This window comes from Anolis carolinensis, chromosome 1 (genome assembly GCF_035594765.1).
Source record: "Anolis carolinensis isolate JA03-04 chromosome 1, rAnoCar3.1.pri, whole genome shotgun sequence".
Taxonomy (NCBI): domain Eukaryota; kingdom Metazoa; phylum Chordata; class Lepidosauria; order Squamata; family Dactyloidae; genus Anolis; species Anolis carolinensis.
The window spans coordinates 99,405,106-99,421,086 of record NC_085841.1 but is presented as its reverse complement, the minus strand read 5'-3'; the positions used below and the strand labels follow the sequence as shown (position 1 = coordinate 99,421,086).

Sequence of the window (15,981 nt, the reverse complement as noted above, 5' to 3'; positions counted from 1 at the left end):
CCTTAATAGCCAGTGAAAGAGACAACAAAAATAAGAAGCAAGACTTCTGAGATTGAAACAATAGGGAGTAAGACTCTTCATGCAACTCCTCATCCTGGTGAGACAGAACTGGAAACATGATCCTCCTCAGGAGCTAAATTAGACTCTTTTGCCCAATGAGGCTGCTGGCTGCATTTAAATAGTTTTACAGAAAGACTACATATAAATCACTTACAAATCAGTAACTAGGTTATGCCTGCCATAGAGAATGCCAGTCATGGATTAGAAATTCTACTAAAATAAATGAATCATACATATCTTCAAAAGCAATTAAGAGCATTTACAGGCCATGTATGCATGTCATGTCAACTTTACTAAATTATTCCATGCCAAACTTACTTTACAAAAAAGTATCTAACCTCAAGAAAAATAGGCATGTTTCTCAGCATGTGATGGGAATGAGAAAAACTTATATTCCAGTGAACCAATTTGCCTCTATATAATTATAAATAGTTAATGGGAATAATATCCAGGCCAGTTTTGTAACAGTGGCATATTGAAGTGTGCAGAATGGCTTATAGCGGTCAGAAGGAACCTGTTGCACTCCAGATGTCTCTGGACCACAACTTCTGTCACCTCACATTTTACAGGAATCATGGTCAGGGATGATGAGTTTTGTGGTACAACACACAACCCAGGCACAGGTTTCCTACTCTCATTGTAGAAGCTACTAAACTTGATATTGCTTTGATATTTTACTTTACGTTCAATAACTTGACTTTGAACATGTTTTAATGGTTTTAACTGGGCATTTTTTTTAAATCCTGTTTATATTTAATCCTGTTTTAATGTTTGCATATTTATATATTTGAAACTGTGTGCTGATGCTTTTATGTTAAACTGCTCTGGGTCTCCTGCAGAAGAGATAAAGTGGGATATAATAATAATAATAATAATAATAATAATAATAATAATAATAATAATAATAATAATAATAATAATAATAATCCCGCCGCAGGTGCCACCTTGACGTGGTGGTGGTGGGGGGCTTAACTGCTCCAATGATGACTGAGGGCTGTGCTGGAGGTAGTGTAACTACCGGCAGGTCCAACCAAGCCAGAGAAGCCGAGGAGCAGAACTAAGAGTCCCTAACCCATTAGCATTATGGAGAATAAAACCAAAACGAAGTCTATACTGGCTTGGTTGTCGCCCAGAATAAAAAGGACCGTGGTGGATGCTGCTGATTCTGGACATCCATCGACAAGTGGGCTATGGAACCTGGGGACAGTCGCATTGACGAAAAACAACAGAAATATTTTGTATATGGCAAGAGTGGCAAGTAGTTGCCATGCCAAATGTTGGCTCTTCAGGATTGATGTTTGAACTTCAACAGACCTATTGGGATGAGGACAGTACTACTGACACGAGAGCAGGAGAGTATTTTTTTCATTCTCCCAGTGACAGAAAGAAATTGAACAAATATGCACTAAGTGGGTGTCTCAATCAGAAGAAAAATCCTCTTCTTTCCTTCCTTCCTTTCTCTTTTCTTTTTTTTCACAGAGAAGAACTAACTACCGGCCATCTAAGAACATGTTTTTCCACCTATCTGTAGCAGACAGTATTGGCTCAGGGATGACCTCCAATGACATGTGTTCCCCTTCTTGTTCAGGGGCAGAAAGAGGAAAGAAATAGCTATTCCGCAGGAGTTTAAGTTCTGAAAGCAAACAGTTCACCTTTGTGTGTATGTATGTATATATATGTGTGTGTACATTTGGTTGTGTGGACAAAATACCTCATTGGGGTTTTTCCCCAGTGTATAACTGGAGGAGGAGGAGGAGGTAACTGGCAAACACTCCAGACTTAGGAAGCACTGCAATAAATATTCTGTCTTTTGTGATAAATGTAACAATTTCTAGATACAAACCAAATGCATTTGGTAAATACTTGTGTGTTATTCTTGGATTTTTGGCTACAATGGCCTTGGCAGGGAGGAAGAGGCAGCAAAATATTGGCTTTGACATTATGGACTTCTCGTTTTTATATGCACAACATCAACAGCAATCATTATTTCTGAAGATTACCTTTATGATGCAACTTTCTGTTTTATAAACCAGAAAGCTAAAAATTGCCTGTTTATTTGGGGCTCTTTAACCACATAAAATACCTCAAATGAACTTATGATGCACTGTCTGCCACAGACCAACATCTCGCACGTATCTGAATCTGACATAATGGTGCAATATATGTGTTCTGGTGAACTAGCAACATTGCATTATTTGGGTGTTCAGCAATAGAACATAATAATAATAATTTTTTGACAACAGAAATGAAATTTGAATGAACTAATCACATTTGTTAAGGTCATTACATTACTATATAGGAAACAGAAAATGCTAGAAATCAGAACTATATAAAATGCAATACAATATAAAACATAATGTGATGCAATACAACTAAATCATTTAAACCCCTCAATACAACAAAGCAATAAAATATTAAAATCCCATTTCTCTGCAAGCAATTATTATTATTTTGATGGTGATCTATAGGAGGCGATTGAAGCTGCACAAAAATTAGGCAATGTAACCTCAGGCCTGGGCATGTTAAAAGATGCAATAATTAAATTCATTAGAAGTTTAAATCCTGCCAAGGTTTTCTGTGTGTGGTTAAATTGGAATAATTAAATGAACTCAATTAAGTCAATAAAAACAAAAATATAATGAAATATATCCAAATGTTTCAACATCCTCCACCTCACAAGGACATAACTGCTGTTTATAAAGTGCCCTCCGGATTCTTCATTCTAGAAGCACAGATGGCAGAATACTGAATCCAATGTAAACAGCCTTCTGAGTTAGGAACAGTCAAGTTTATCATACAATTTGCAAGCACAATATCTCTGTAAGAAATGAAGTCTAGTTGACTCAAAAATCCCCTGGAAGGATATGTTGTTTTTGTGTGCCTTCAAGTCATTTCCTACCTATGGCAACCTGAAGGCGAATCTATCATAGTTATCTGTATTCAAATCAACTTTGATTTAAGGCAGCTCTACTCTAGGATTCTCTTGGGAAGATTTATTCTAATTTCATATCTTACGAGCTAACAATATATTTCTAAAAACCACTACCAGTATATATTACCATGCTCACGATACTTCTCTAAGTGGTTAGAAGTTCTAGAGTCACTGTGTTTATCCAGATTAATCTCCTTTGAGAAGAAGGTCACTGCAGGATTATTCACATTTGTAGTATTTGAGTTTATTCACAAACATAAAATTGATCACAGATGGAGGCACACTTAAGAGACAGCCAAAGGATACCTCTCCTACCTCTTATGGCAAAAAGCCAGTGTGCTAAGATGTTTATTGTGCTCACTGTAACGCAGTTCTCTGTGACTGACTCTATTCTCTCTTCACATAACAGACACTTCTCAGATTTGGTGGGACTGGAGAAGTTATGTTTTCTCCACTGGGTGTGCCAAAATGCTTCTTAGTCTCATAAGATCTTCCCAACTATTCCTTAGTCACTACAAGGTTGCCTGCCTTAAACAGTCGGATTTTGTTCAGGTTGGTTAAGGTAGAATACATCAGTACTTCTGAACTTCCCTTGTCCAATTCGCTTATCTTATTTCTAGAGTCATATCTATGAATACAGTTTATGGTATGAAAAAGAACCCCTCATAAAATAACCTTCAGATGCATATTATTATCAACAATAAAAACAAAAATGGAACTATCAATATGCCTACAAACTTCTGGTGCAACCATACTTCGAACATCTAAGATCCATTCTAGTGCTTCTCCTCAAAAAGATATGGTAGAGTATGGGAACAATACAGAACAAAAAGGATAATATAAAAGGCTAGAGTAGAGCAGGCCTGTACAACATGTGGCCAAGGACTGGATGCAGCTCTGAGGCTAAGACTTAGAGAACGAGGTCACACATAACCCTTCAGCAGAGTAGCCATTCCTGCCTCCAAGCGTTTTACCTGTACCTGTTTCCTTTCTTTATCCATCAAAGTTACCACACTAACTTGTGACAAAAGGGGACACCACCGACAGATACAGTTAGGATGCTGGAAGTACTGGTCTCAGTTGGAAATACAGTCTGGGGAGGTTGTTGCACACAGGTTGGAGTAGTGGGGAGCAGGGATGAAATTTTAAAAGGTATCAGGCCTCTATTCAGGGAGATTGGAATCTTCGGATCCAGATTGTGTTAAACATTAACATTAGATTGGCCGTTTTAGAGGGAGAAGGAGACGGTAAAGAAGAAGGGCCTCAGTTCTTGTCTCTGGTGCTCTTCCTTTCTCTTTGCCTCTGTCGTCTCCTTCTGATCGAACTGCAAAACTGCCAGCTTCACATCATTTCCCACATTGGGAAATCACAATTGCCCTCAAGGTTTTTAATTCACATGTGGGCTTCCCATGTGCAACTGGTGCCTACTGTGGGGAACATGATGATGAACTCGGCAGATTCCTGGCCTTTGAGGGGCTCTTCATCTCAACTGCCTTTCAAACTAGGAAATTATGAGTTCCACGAGTAAGCTCTGGAGATTATTAGTTTGGGGGAATACCAGCAAAGAACTGTTTCAACACTTGGAAATTTTTCTTTTTGGATTACAACAAACAGAAAGCCAAATTCTGAGAGTAACCAAGTAACTACTCCCAGTTCTGGAAGTAATCTATTTTGCTATAAGCAAGATTTGTTTCTTCCACACTTCTGTCTCCTGGGACATCATTTCATAAATTTTGTAACAGGAAATATTACATGTTGTCATGAAACATTTACAAAACACTAAAAGTAAAACAGTACAAAGGAATAGGGGAAAGGGTCAGCTAAAGGCCCTAAGAAAGTTAGAGAAAATGGGGGTAAATATTTGAGCTGTACTGAACTACAGTGGCGCAGATGAGAAAATTAAAGGATCACAATATTTCTTCATGTTGCAGCTGTTGACCAAGAAAGCTATTTAATTCATCAATGACAGTGAAAGTGGAGTGATGATTTAAATCAATGTGGGCTAGACTCCATTTCTGCATGAACAATAAACTTAGAAAGAAGATACATACAGGATTGTACAGCATCACTGTTTACATCAAATTACCATTCTGAAATGCCTGCATTTCTTGGGGAAGCATGCATGTTAGATATGCATGATTCCAAATGGTTGGAATGCATTCATTTTAAACTAAATAGGGTCTTTATGTAACCCGAAGATATAAATTCAAAAGCCCTGGCAAAGCAGAAGGCATGGATTTACACTCTGAAATTATGCTTGCTTATAAACAAGATATGTGCAGCTGCAGAACTGTATGTAAGCATGATGGCTTTCTCGAAAGCTAAAGCTTCAATTCTATGCAGCTTTATTTAGAAACAAGGTCAAGAGAGCAAAACATAACTTGCAGCTATAGAAAAATGAATGAGACTGGGCTGTCACTTTCTAGAGGCGAGAGATGATAATTATTGGGCAAAACAAGTTTCACTAGGAGTTGGAAAGTGAAATACGTGTTGTTGATAGTACATATATGAGCGTTAATAATTTAAAAAGAGAACATGTTACAGAAGTTAGGTGGAAGAGCACAAAGTATGAATTCAAGATTAACCATATGGTGCAATGGATGATGGAAAATGGCATCATTTAACTAAGATTTCTCCTAATGATGAGAATGAAGGCTAGGCTTCCAGATCTCAATGCATACTCCCTCTTCTTCAGTGCTCAGGAAAATGAGCCAAAATCTTACAGTAACAATACTGTCCTGAAAAATATGGATATATGTTTACTTCTGGACCTCACTTCCAAATGTTGCTTTGGTGGCTGCTAAAGATTGGTGCGTCTGCCTCCCCCATTCTCTTTGTTTCTCAAATCATGACTGTTTCAGTATTCTTTGCTTTAGAAGTTGCTATACATCGTACAACGGGCCCTTGGTGTCCACCAGGTTTGGTTCCAGGACCTTTCGTGGGTACGAAAATATTTAGATGCTCATTATGTACAATGGTGTATTCAAACGGCTTCCCTATATAAAACAGCAAACAGCTCAAGTGCTGAGATTTTTCTGCTAAGATTTTTGAACTGTGGGAAAATATCACTTTACTTGCTTTTATGGCCAACCTCTGTAAGGGTGTCCCAATTGATTCTGCTAGACCTCTCAGTGGCTTTTGACACCATCAACCACAGGATCCTTCTGGGCCAACTTGCTAGGATGAGACTTGGAGGCACTATTTTTTCAGTGGCTTTGTTTCTTCCTGGAAGGGTGGGCCCAGATGATTCTGGGGGACACTTGTTCAGCCCTGATTTGTGTGGTCCTCCAGGGATTCGTCCTGTCCCCCACACTATTTAGCTGTACGTGAAAGTACTGGAAGGGGTTTTCAGGGTTTTGGAATTTCGTATCACAAAAAATTACCTATACTCAAAGATGGAAAGACTAGATGATTCCATCACAATTGGTTTATGAAAATAAGCAAACTTGTGCAACTTAATTACTATGTTAAGTAAGGAGAAATCTCTAACTTTAAGAAAGACTGGTGCCCATGTATTGTGTTCCTCCAACAAATATGGGGCCAAATCGTCACTGGTTTTTTGGACTAGAAATGTGTTATTATGTGAGAAAAGGTGTATCAATAGTTCATTTTCTAAATTAGTGTAGAAAACTGGCAGAGAATGTAAAATCCTTAGATTAGATAACATAGATTATTTGTAGTTTGATGTTTAGGATGTAGTATTATTATTCTAGAAAAAGTATTTTTAATCTTTTGTTGTTGATGATTTTTTTGTTTCTGTATGTTTGCATGTATGTAGGTTTTGTTTTAATCTGTCTAAAAATATTGAATCATAAAAAGTGTCAAAATTCACTGGTGAAAAGTGATCTTATTGCCATGATTCTATCTCTAATACCTTTGCTATTGTTTTATTTTACTAGACATTTATTACCCTGTTTCCCCGAAAATAAGACATCCCCGAAAAATAAGACCTAGTAGAAGTTTTGCTGAATTGCTAAATATAAGGCCTCTCCTGAAAGTAAGACCTAGAAATGTTTTTGTTTTGAGGCATGCCCAGCGCCTGCCAAACAGAACACCAGAGCATGCAGGATTGGTAAATGTACATACCAGTTGTACATGGAAATAATGGTAGTAACAAGAAATTCTTGATAGGATTCACAGTTTGTCTGGTTGTGTTGCTTTGTGATGACAACTACTGTACAGTATATAATAAATGTTCATTTTTTTTGTTCAACAATAAATGTGAATTCTTTTTTATAGAAAAATAAGACATCCCCTGAAAATAAGGCCTAGCACATCTTTGGGAGGAAAAATTAATATAAGACACTGTCTTATTTTCGGGGAAACACGGTATATATAACCTGCCTTTGGGTAATACATATGGAGAAAGACAAAAATATAAATATGGATCCTAAATAGGTTTTATAACAGCATTGGTTATACAAGCAAGTCCTTTCACTGTCCATAATACTATGTCTTAGCAAGTTTCAGATTTCCCTCTCTTCAATATGGCTAAATAATCCTTGGGATACAGGACAGCCAACAGGAGCACTGCCTTTGACTGCTAATCAATGATAATTATACTTGAAAACAGCCATCTGTTTGGTTTTAAAATACCTCTGACAATAAGCCACCAAGATAAACAAGAAAAAAGGATGTCAGAATATCATCATTATCACCATTTTGTTGACCAACCTTTATGATGAATTCAAATTACAAGAATTGATATTATATCTAAATATTAGGAAGAACTTTTTTTCTGTAGTACTTGTTTAAAAGTCGAATACACTGCAGTGAGGGTGGTTGAAAATCCTTTGTATAAGTGTGTGGATGCGTGCTTTAAGCTGCCTACTGTCTTGTGGTGAGCCCATTCGTTTTCTAGGGTTGTCTTAGGAAAGGAATATATATTCAAATGTGGTTTTGCCAATCCCTTGCTCTGAAATACAGCCTACAGCACCAAGTATTTTGGCTGTCCAAGTACTAACTAGGGCTGACTTTGCTTAACTTACAAGATCAGATAGAATCTGATACCTTTAGGTCTTTAAACAAAGGTTGGGTGGGGATCTTTCAGGAGTGTTCAAATTATGTAGGCTGTCATGGTTGGACTAGATGCCCCGTGGAACCACTTCCAACTGTTATGCTTCTATAATTCTAATGCTTCAAGTGATCTTAGCAACTTGATTATTAAGCAACTCTAATTAAAAACTGTTTTTTGTTGTAAGATCTTGCCCTACCATTTCCAGTTCTATATACTGCTTTCATAATTCCCATTACAGTACAAAGAGAAAATGAAATTAAAATCCAGAAAAAATAGGGTGACAATAGATTCACAGAGAAATGTATCTATTTTCTACACAGAATGCCACATCCTTGCTAATAAGGCTAACCCCCCACCCAAATACAGAAATGCCACAAGTCAATAAATATAATTATGTCAAAGCACTGGTATTCTTAGCTGTTTGAAATGGATACATATTGATTTGATTTCCTTTTTTTTCAGGGACACCAAGTCTTTAAAAAAGTATGAAACAACCTCAGGTACATTCTGACAATTATTCACCCCATCTCTATGGCAGAAAGCACACAATATCTACATAATTTAATATATCATCAAATACAATATAATATAATATAATTAGTTCTTCTCTTCTGTCACAACATAAGGTTTATTGTATAATTGGATTTTAAAAATTGTGAACTGAATAATTCATTTCCTATATAAACATAATATAACATGAAATCATCTATTCATTTAGGTATATCCCATGACTAGTACTAGGTTATGAACAAAAGAACACAGGATCGGCTCCATCTTCTCTATGATTAAAATGTCACAACAGCACAAGGCTCACAATAGGCTTCTGGAATGACTCACTGAGATATATATCAGGATTTTTTTTCCTTTTGTGAAAGATCTTCCCTGATTTGATGAATACAGAGGTGGTATGAACCAGAAGCTGCTCTTGGACTGACTTAATGAAGTGTCTTTTACAAATGTAGTGACGTTAATCAGAAATCATGCCTCATTGTGCAATTCATATTTATTCTTGCTCCCTCAAATAAACAACAAATATTAGAAGAAAAAATATGGTAAATAGTTATGGAAACATTACTACTCAAAGAACTAAACCTTAAAATTTCCCTAAGTGTTCGTTACCAAATTAGAAACAAAACAGTATGAGCTTCACACAGATAGATAGGAAATGTGTGGGGACATATCTATTGAGGGCAACATTCTTCCTCTTTTTTGGGAGAAATAGAAGTAAATATTTCCACTTTGAGACAGAAACTAGGGGTAACAGATATTTATGTATTTACCATCTTTATACCCCGTCTTTCTCAATCCCAAAGGGAGCTCAAGCAGCTTTACATATAAGCAATTATTTGATGCCTTAAAACCAATGTACAATTAAAATGAACATAGGTAAAGGTAAAGGTTTTCTCCTGAAGTTAGGTCCAGTTATGTCTGACTCTGGGGTTTGGTGCTCATCTCCATTTCTAAGCCAAAGAGCCGGCATTGTCCGTAGACATCTCCAAGGTCATGTGGCCGGCATGACTGCATGGAGCACTGTTACCTTCCCGCCGGAGCGGTACCTATTGATCTACTCACATTGGCATGTTTTCGAACTGCTAGGTTGGCAGAAGCTGGAGGTAACAGCGGCCGCTCATGCCGCTCCTGGGATTTGAACCTGGGACCTTTTGGTCTGCAAGTTCAGCAGCTCAGTGCTTTAACACACTTCGCCACCGGGGCTCCTTAAAAAATGAACATATTAAATAGAATTTAAAACACGTTAAAACATTTTAAAATATTACTTTCACTATTGATCACAGTATGGAATACTGCTGTTTTATCTACAGCAATTGCTATATTTTATTGTTTTTACAGGAGTACTGTGAATGTACGATGTTGTGTTGACTGTTTATTGCCTATGTTTTGTTTTGCACTTGTTGTATTTTGTATTTTTGTCACACCTTGAATGTTTTTGTGAACCTCCCCAAGTCCCTATAGGAGATGGTGGCAGGATATAAATAAAGTTTTATTATTATTATTATTATTATCTGCAATCGTAATCCAGGTCATTCCAATTCTCATTGCACATAATCCCATATCTATCTATTGCACTACAATTGTTCTCTGAAGGCTTGCCTACTTCTTTCAATCAGAAGCCACGAACAATCCTGGGTCCTGAAACATTTTTTGTTTCAGACAATTTTAACCAAGAACGCATTAGATTTTAATCAACAACTCTGTGTTGCTGTTTCCTATATTCAACAATCATAAAGATGGAGACCTTCGAAGTCCATTTTTATCTTACACTTGGATCAATGCAAAGCAATGGTGGAGAAAAAGAATCAAGCATTTTTTTTTACAGCAGGATCCTTAATGATGAAAAACCTTTTACTGATAAAATGAACCATTGTACTACTGAGATGAGTGGGTTAGGATTAGGGTCCACTCATAGATTATTGCTGAAAGTGTTCAGCATATGAAGTTCAGTGGATTAAGGTAGGAAATAAGCATATTTCAATAAATACCACCCTGGAGACTGCATTCATTTATAATGCATTTATATTGAAACAGGTATTTCAAATCAATTGTCAGATGTCATTGATAGACACAAGCCTTTTCAAATCTCTAAAACAATTTCTTGATGGACAAAACTAGCGTTTTGCAGGTGATTATGATGGCCATGATATTTATTCATATCCCCCCCTGCTGCAAACAGTGGGACTTATATCATCCAAGGAAAAATCTCTACCAAAATTATCCTCAGGGAGTCTGATATTCTTCATTTTGTTGTGGCAAAATGAGTTATATCAAAAAAAAGAATCAGGCAACTTTAGAGAAGGTAGTAGAGATGAGAAAGAACGGTGGTATGCCTATTATACTGTCTGTAACAAGATAATTTCTATGCACCTTCTCATACATTTAAATGTCACTATTTCTATAGAAACTATTGTGCCAGTTCTCATGGTAATATAATGGATTTTTTAAAAAAGGCAAGGCTTTCTGATAGCACTACTTTAGATTTTTAGCTGCAAGGCTTTTAAGTACTTTACAAAAGTCACAGCACAATAAGTAGAAGCCATTTGAGAAATTAAACATTCTAGTGCTTTCTTCGCCTCAAGGCTCAGCTTGGTTTCTTTCAAGGTTTCTCATTATAACTCAAAGAGTCTTCATGCAAAAAGAAAACAAAACAAAAAGGAATAAAATATTGCCTACACCAGTGACCAACTTGCAAAATTATACGTTTCCAATCTCAGTAGAAATTACATTGGAACAAAAACAGCTGAAACAATTTAATGGAAAAAACTGCAAAAAAAAAAAAAAAGAAAAAAAAGAAGAAGAAAGAAAGAAAGAAAAGAAAGATTTGCTTACCAGAATTTCCCCCCTGTAGATACAAGTAGATTTTATTCACCACATTTTCTCAAAAATGTCTGTCAGATTTTCCTGCAATAAAAGAGAGAACTGTTCAGATATTATTTACTTCCATCTCGCAAAAGATGCACACATGCAAAATATAGTGAATGCTTCTACATATTTCCTTTTTAAAAAGAAATGCCAGGATTGAGTTATCAGGAGCAAGAGAGAACGAGGGTCACTGAAGATGGCAAATGGCGTATAAATACTGCTTTTCCTGTGAAAAACATACACTTGTAGATTACTATAGCATCACACTTAATTAGCAAATCAAAAATCTCTTCATTTAAAAAAACTCTTTTTAGGTATGAAATTATAATGCTAATAAAATGTAAATATTTACAGATTTTTAATTAAATCCCTTTAATAATCAAGAAGAATGACTGAATGTCCAAATAATTACATTTTAGCACCATATGTCTAGTAGGAAAAAATCTTCTTGTGGCTTCTACTTTCTCCTATATTGCCATGAGGAGAAATAAAGCAAAGGATACAGCTGGCTTTCTGCATCCATGGATTCAACCATCCACAGATCTAAAATATATACAGTAGAGTCTCACTTATCCAACGTAAACAGGCCGACAGAACATTGGATAAGCGAATGTTGGATAATAAGGTGGGATTAAGGCAAAGCCTATCAAACATCAAATTATGTTATGAGTTTACAAATTAAGCGCCAAAACATCATGTTTTACAACAAAGTGATAGAAAAAGCAATTCAGTACACAGTAACGTTATGTAGTAATTACTACATTTATGAATTTAGCACCAAAACATCACAATGTATTGAAAACATTGACTACAAGAACACTGATTACTAAAAGGCAGGCTGTGTTGGATAATACAGAATGTTGGATAAACGAAGGCTGGATAAGCGAGACTCTACTGTATTTCTAATTTTTTTTACCAAAAGCAAAAAAATGATTTTACCATTTTACGGCACCATTATATATAATGGGATTGAGCATCCACAGATTTTGATATCCACAGGGTCTTTCAATAGATACCAAGAGCCCAATGCACTTCCACTCTAGCAGAGTCTTAGCTTCTTGTTACTGTGGCTTAAAATCAATTCCAGTTTGTTAAATAAGAGATGCAAACCAAAGTTCCCTGTTTCCCACTTAAGGAAAAGGAATTGTAGAAACCCTTTCACAGACTTTAGCCATGTCTACACATTAAAGTTAATTCCTTCAGAACTGCCTTCAAGGTGTTTGTTGACTTATGGAGACCCCATGGATTTCAAAAGATTTTCTTAGGAATGAAATACTCAACAGCTCATACTGCAGTCTGAAAGGGATCTTTTGGGCAAGTTTGTATTAGCTTTATAAATTAAGATATAAGCACATGCTTTAACAGTTTGCAAAATCTTTTCTGGGCTAGCAAACAAGAAAGCTAGCAAGCAAGATAGGAATCTTTCCATTAACAACAGTGTCTGATGTAATATACTCTGAAAATATTTATATATAGCTTTAGAAAAAGTCATGGTATTAATTCAGTTGTGAATTATGGCTTAATATCCTAGCTTGTTTAAAAGCTTTCAACCATGGGTTGCTGGTTTAGATTACATGGAAAATTATAGTTAATGTAATATTTCTTTAGTTGCTCGTTCATTCCCATAAAGAGACTATCTGTGCAGACAGCTAATACGATAATTCAGAGATGAGATGATTGTCCTAATTGAGAGATCAGATGATTGTCCAAATGTGGGCAAATCTGTCCATGTCAAAACATTAGCTGTAGGAATCTAAAACATTCCTTTTCAAGTCATCCAAATTATTGTAAACAAAGGAATAAGTACTTTAATACTTCAGCATTTCACAACTATATTGCACCTGTAAGCTTGAAACAATATATCAGACAAAGCAAGTGAGAGGTACATAGATATAACTAAGACAGCCTGAGAAGTAAGAAGACTAAGATGGACAAATGCCACTGTTTTGCCAAGGCTCACTAAATTTCTCTTGACAGCTTCTCCAGTTCTCCCCTTAGGCTATATACACAGACAGAACAGAATGCAATATAGGCAAGCATCCCTGTCAGAACAATTTTTATTATAATAATCATCAGGAGAACGAAAAGCCTGCTGTCTTGTGCTTATATAAAAATCTGGTGGACAAAACAAGCAAGATCTTGGATGAGCTGGGCTTCCGTGAAAAGTGTTGCAATGCCAACGAAGACCTTACAACTTAAGGAATTGTGAATCAAAAACAAATTGAAAATCTCCCCAACAATGCACAACTGTTTCCTCAGCAAATAGTGAAACATTTGGAAATTGCTGTACACAACTGAAGACTAAAATGGACCAACTCCATCAAAATGTACTATGACACTTCCTTCACCTACATCAATTAAGTGCTAAGTTAGCACTGTTCTCACATATGCATACTCTGTATGCTTTCAAGCTTCCTTCTGACATATGACAACCCCATGAATTTCATAGGGTTTCTTAGGGAATAAATATTTAGAAGTGGTTTTGCCAGTTCCTTCCTCTGAATATAGCCTGAAGCTATAGCCCAAATGTTCATTTCAACAACAGACTTTCTTGGGCTGCACACTGACAATGATTTTCTTCTCCCACATATGCTACTCTATTTCTGATGAAAGCAACAACAGCCACTGGGTCCCATGTCAGGATGAATCACCTCTATTGAATTTTGGTTTAGACTTCATGGGAGCTTCGTAAGGGACCGTAGACATTTTAGGGATATGATGCAGTACCTTCAGACTCTTCTTTAGAGTTGAAATTATATTCCAGAATAAATGCACCATTTCATAGACATGCAAGCTGCAGCAGCTTCTGGTTCACAAGAACTTTTCTCATAAGACTCTGGGAAGGTAGCATCAATATCAAAAGGACATACACATAGAATTTGAGGAAGAAAACATTACAAGTAAGAAATAAACAACTATTCAAAATCTACGCCATACAATTAGTCTAGACAAGTAGGAATGCCTCTGTAAAGTAAAAATTAAAATATTTAGAAATTACTCACTGTTGGAAAACTTTTATAAAATGTTCTATCAATATTACACGACACCTGCAAAAATAGCCAAAATGCAGCCATAATTGAAAAATGCCTGTTGGTAATGTAAACAAGCAATTGGATCATTTTTATATGTCGTGGTCCTGAAAGAAGGCAAAAGAAATTGGATTGAGATCCATAAAACTATAGAAAAAATATTACAAAAATACCCATGCACCCAGATGACAACTACACAAGAATTGTGTATGCATGGATGTAGAAACTAGAAGAAACACCAAAAATGGAAGAATGGATAGAAAAAGTAGCAGAAATAGCGGAAATTGGCATTTTGACAAGACCCTTCAATATTCAAGGAAGACTGGGAACCCTTCAAAAACTTCCTGGAAGAAAAGAAAATTCCAACATGGAGATTTCATGTTTAAAATGTTAATCTATTTCATTATATTTTACACAACAAACTAGATAATATGGAAAAAAAATCCTATGTATATGAAAGAAGGACATGCAAAAAATTTGATGATCTATTTCAATTTAAAAAAGAAAGTGGGGGTCAGTGCAGAAAATTCAAGCCTCTCTCTGAAGTGAAGATTTTTACACAATTTTTAGAAGTTCTCAGTCTGCACTTACTGGGTTATAAATAAATAAATAAAATTTATTGCTTGGTTCATATGCATAGCATTGTAGCTCCCATGTTTTTTTAACTGCAGGGAGTAAAACTAGTAGTTTAACAATACTGTCATCTTTGAGTTTTACAGAGGAATGTGAGCATTCTGCAACAGTGTACAGGACATGCTAGATCATTTTAGCACAAAAACTGAAGAGCTATATATGCATTTATACAAAAGGCAAAGATTTAGGATGTTCCTCTTGTACACTAATGATTCACTTATCACAGAAGTTTTTATTACCATGGGGGAAAGGGGATGGGGTTGTGTGTGTGACAGACTGGACTGAAGATAACTAAAGATCAGCACAAAGCTGTGTTAAAGCAAAAGTAAGATGAGCATCTACAAAAATTGCTGTACCTATTTCTACTATCTCTCCAACTGTAAACAGCAATGAGGGAGAGAGTACTGAATCTGCTGCTTTATGCATCTTGATTATTTTGTGTTTTATGTTCCTAAGCCACTTCAAGAGCATTTTTCAGCTGGGTTGCATGCAAATTTAAATAAATAGATGTTTATGAAACTAACAGTATGTATTCCCCACTCAGTTTTCCTTAATCTAGAAGCTTTTCACTTAAATCCATTGACAAATTAAATCCAATACATATAGTTGAGTTTTTAAAAATTAGGTTACTCAGATACATTTTTCAAAGCAGTTCTGAGTACTGCAGTTACTGGAATTTCTGCTTGTTATTGTTTTATTTATTTCTTGTTCATAAATGCAGATACATTTGCAAAGAATTATCTTGTATGAATTAACAAACTTCTTAACTGGTCCCTTTTTTGCAACAGAAAAATCTATTCTATAAAGGTTTAGAAAATAGATTGAAAAACTATAAAAACACAATTTATAGGGAAGTAACTGGAAAAAATAACAACTATAAAATTATGTACAATAAAATACCCATATCTGCATATCCTATATGCATGGTTTCACTT

The 15,981-nt window shown here is 35.8% G+C and overlaps 1 protein-coding gene across 5 annotated transcripts in view; it reads right to left on the bottom strand.

Moving 5' to 3' along the window:
* fyn (FYN proto-oncogene, Src family tyrosine kinase) overlaps positions 1–15,981 on the bottom strand; it is a 149,010-nt gene that overhangs the window by 62,848 nt on the left and 70,181 nt on the right. For all 5 annotated transcript variants that reach the window (XM_003215623.4, XM_062979959.1, XM_003215624.4 and 2 more), the window contains one exon: positions 11,352–11,423. The gene's annotated coding sequence lies outside the window, so the exon portion shown is untranslated. The remainder of the gene's footprint in view (positions 1–11,351; positions 11,424–15,981) is intronic.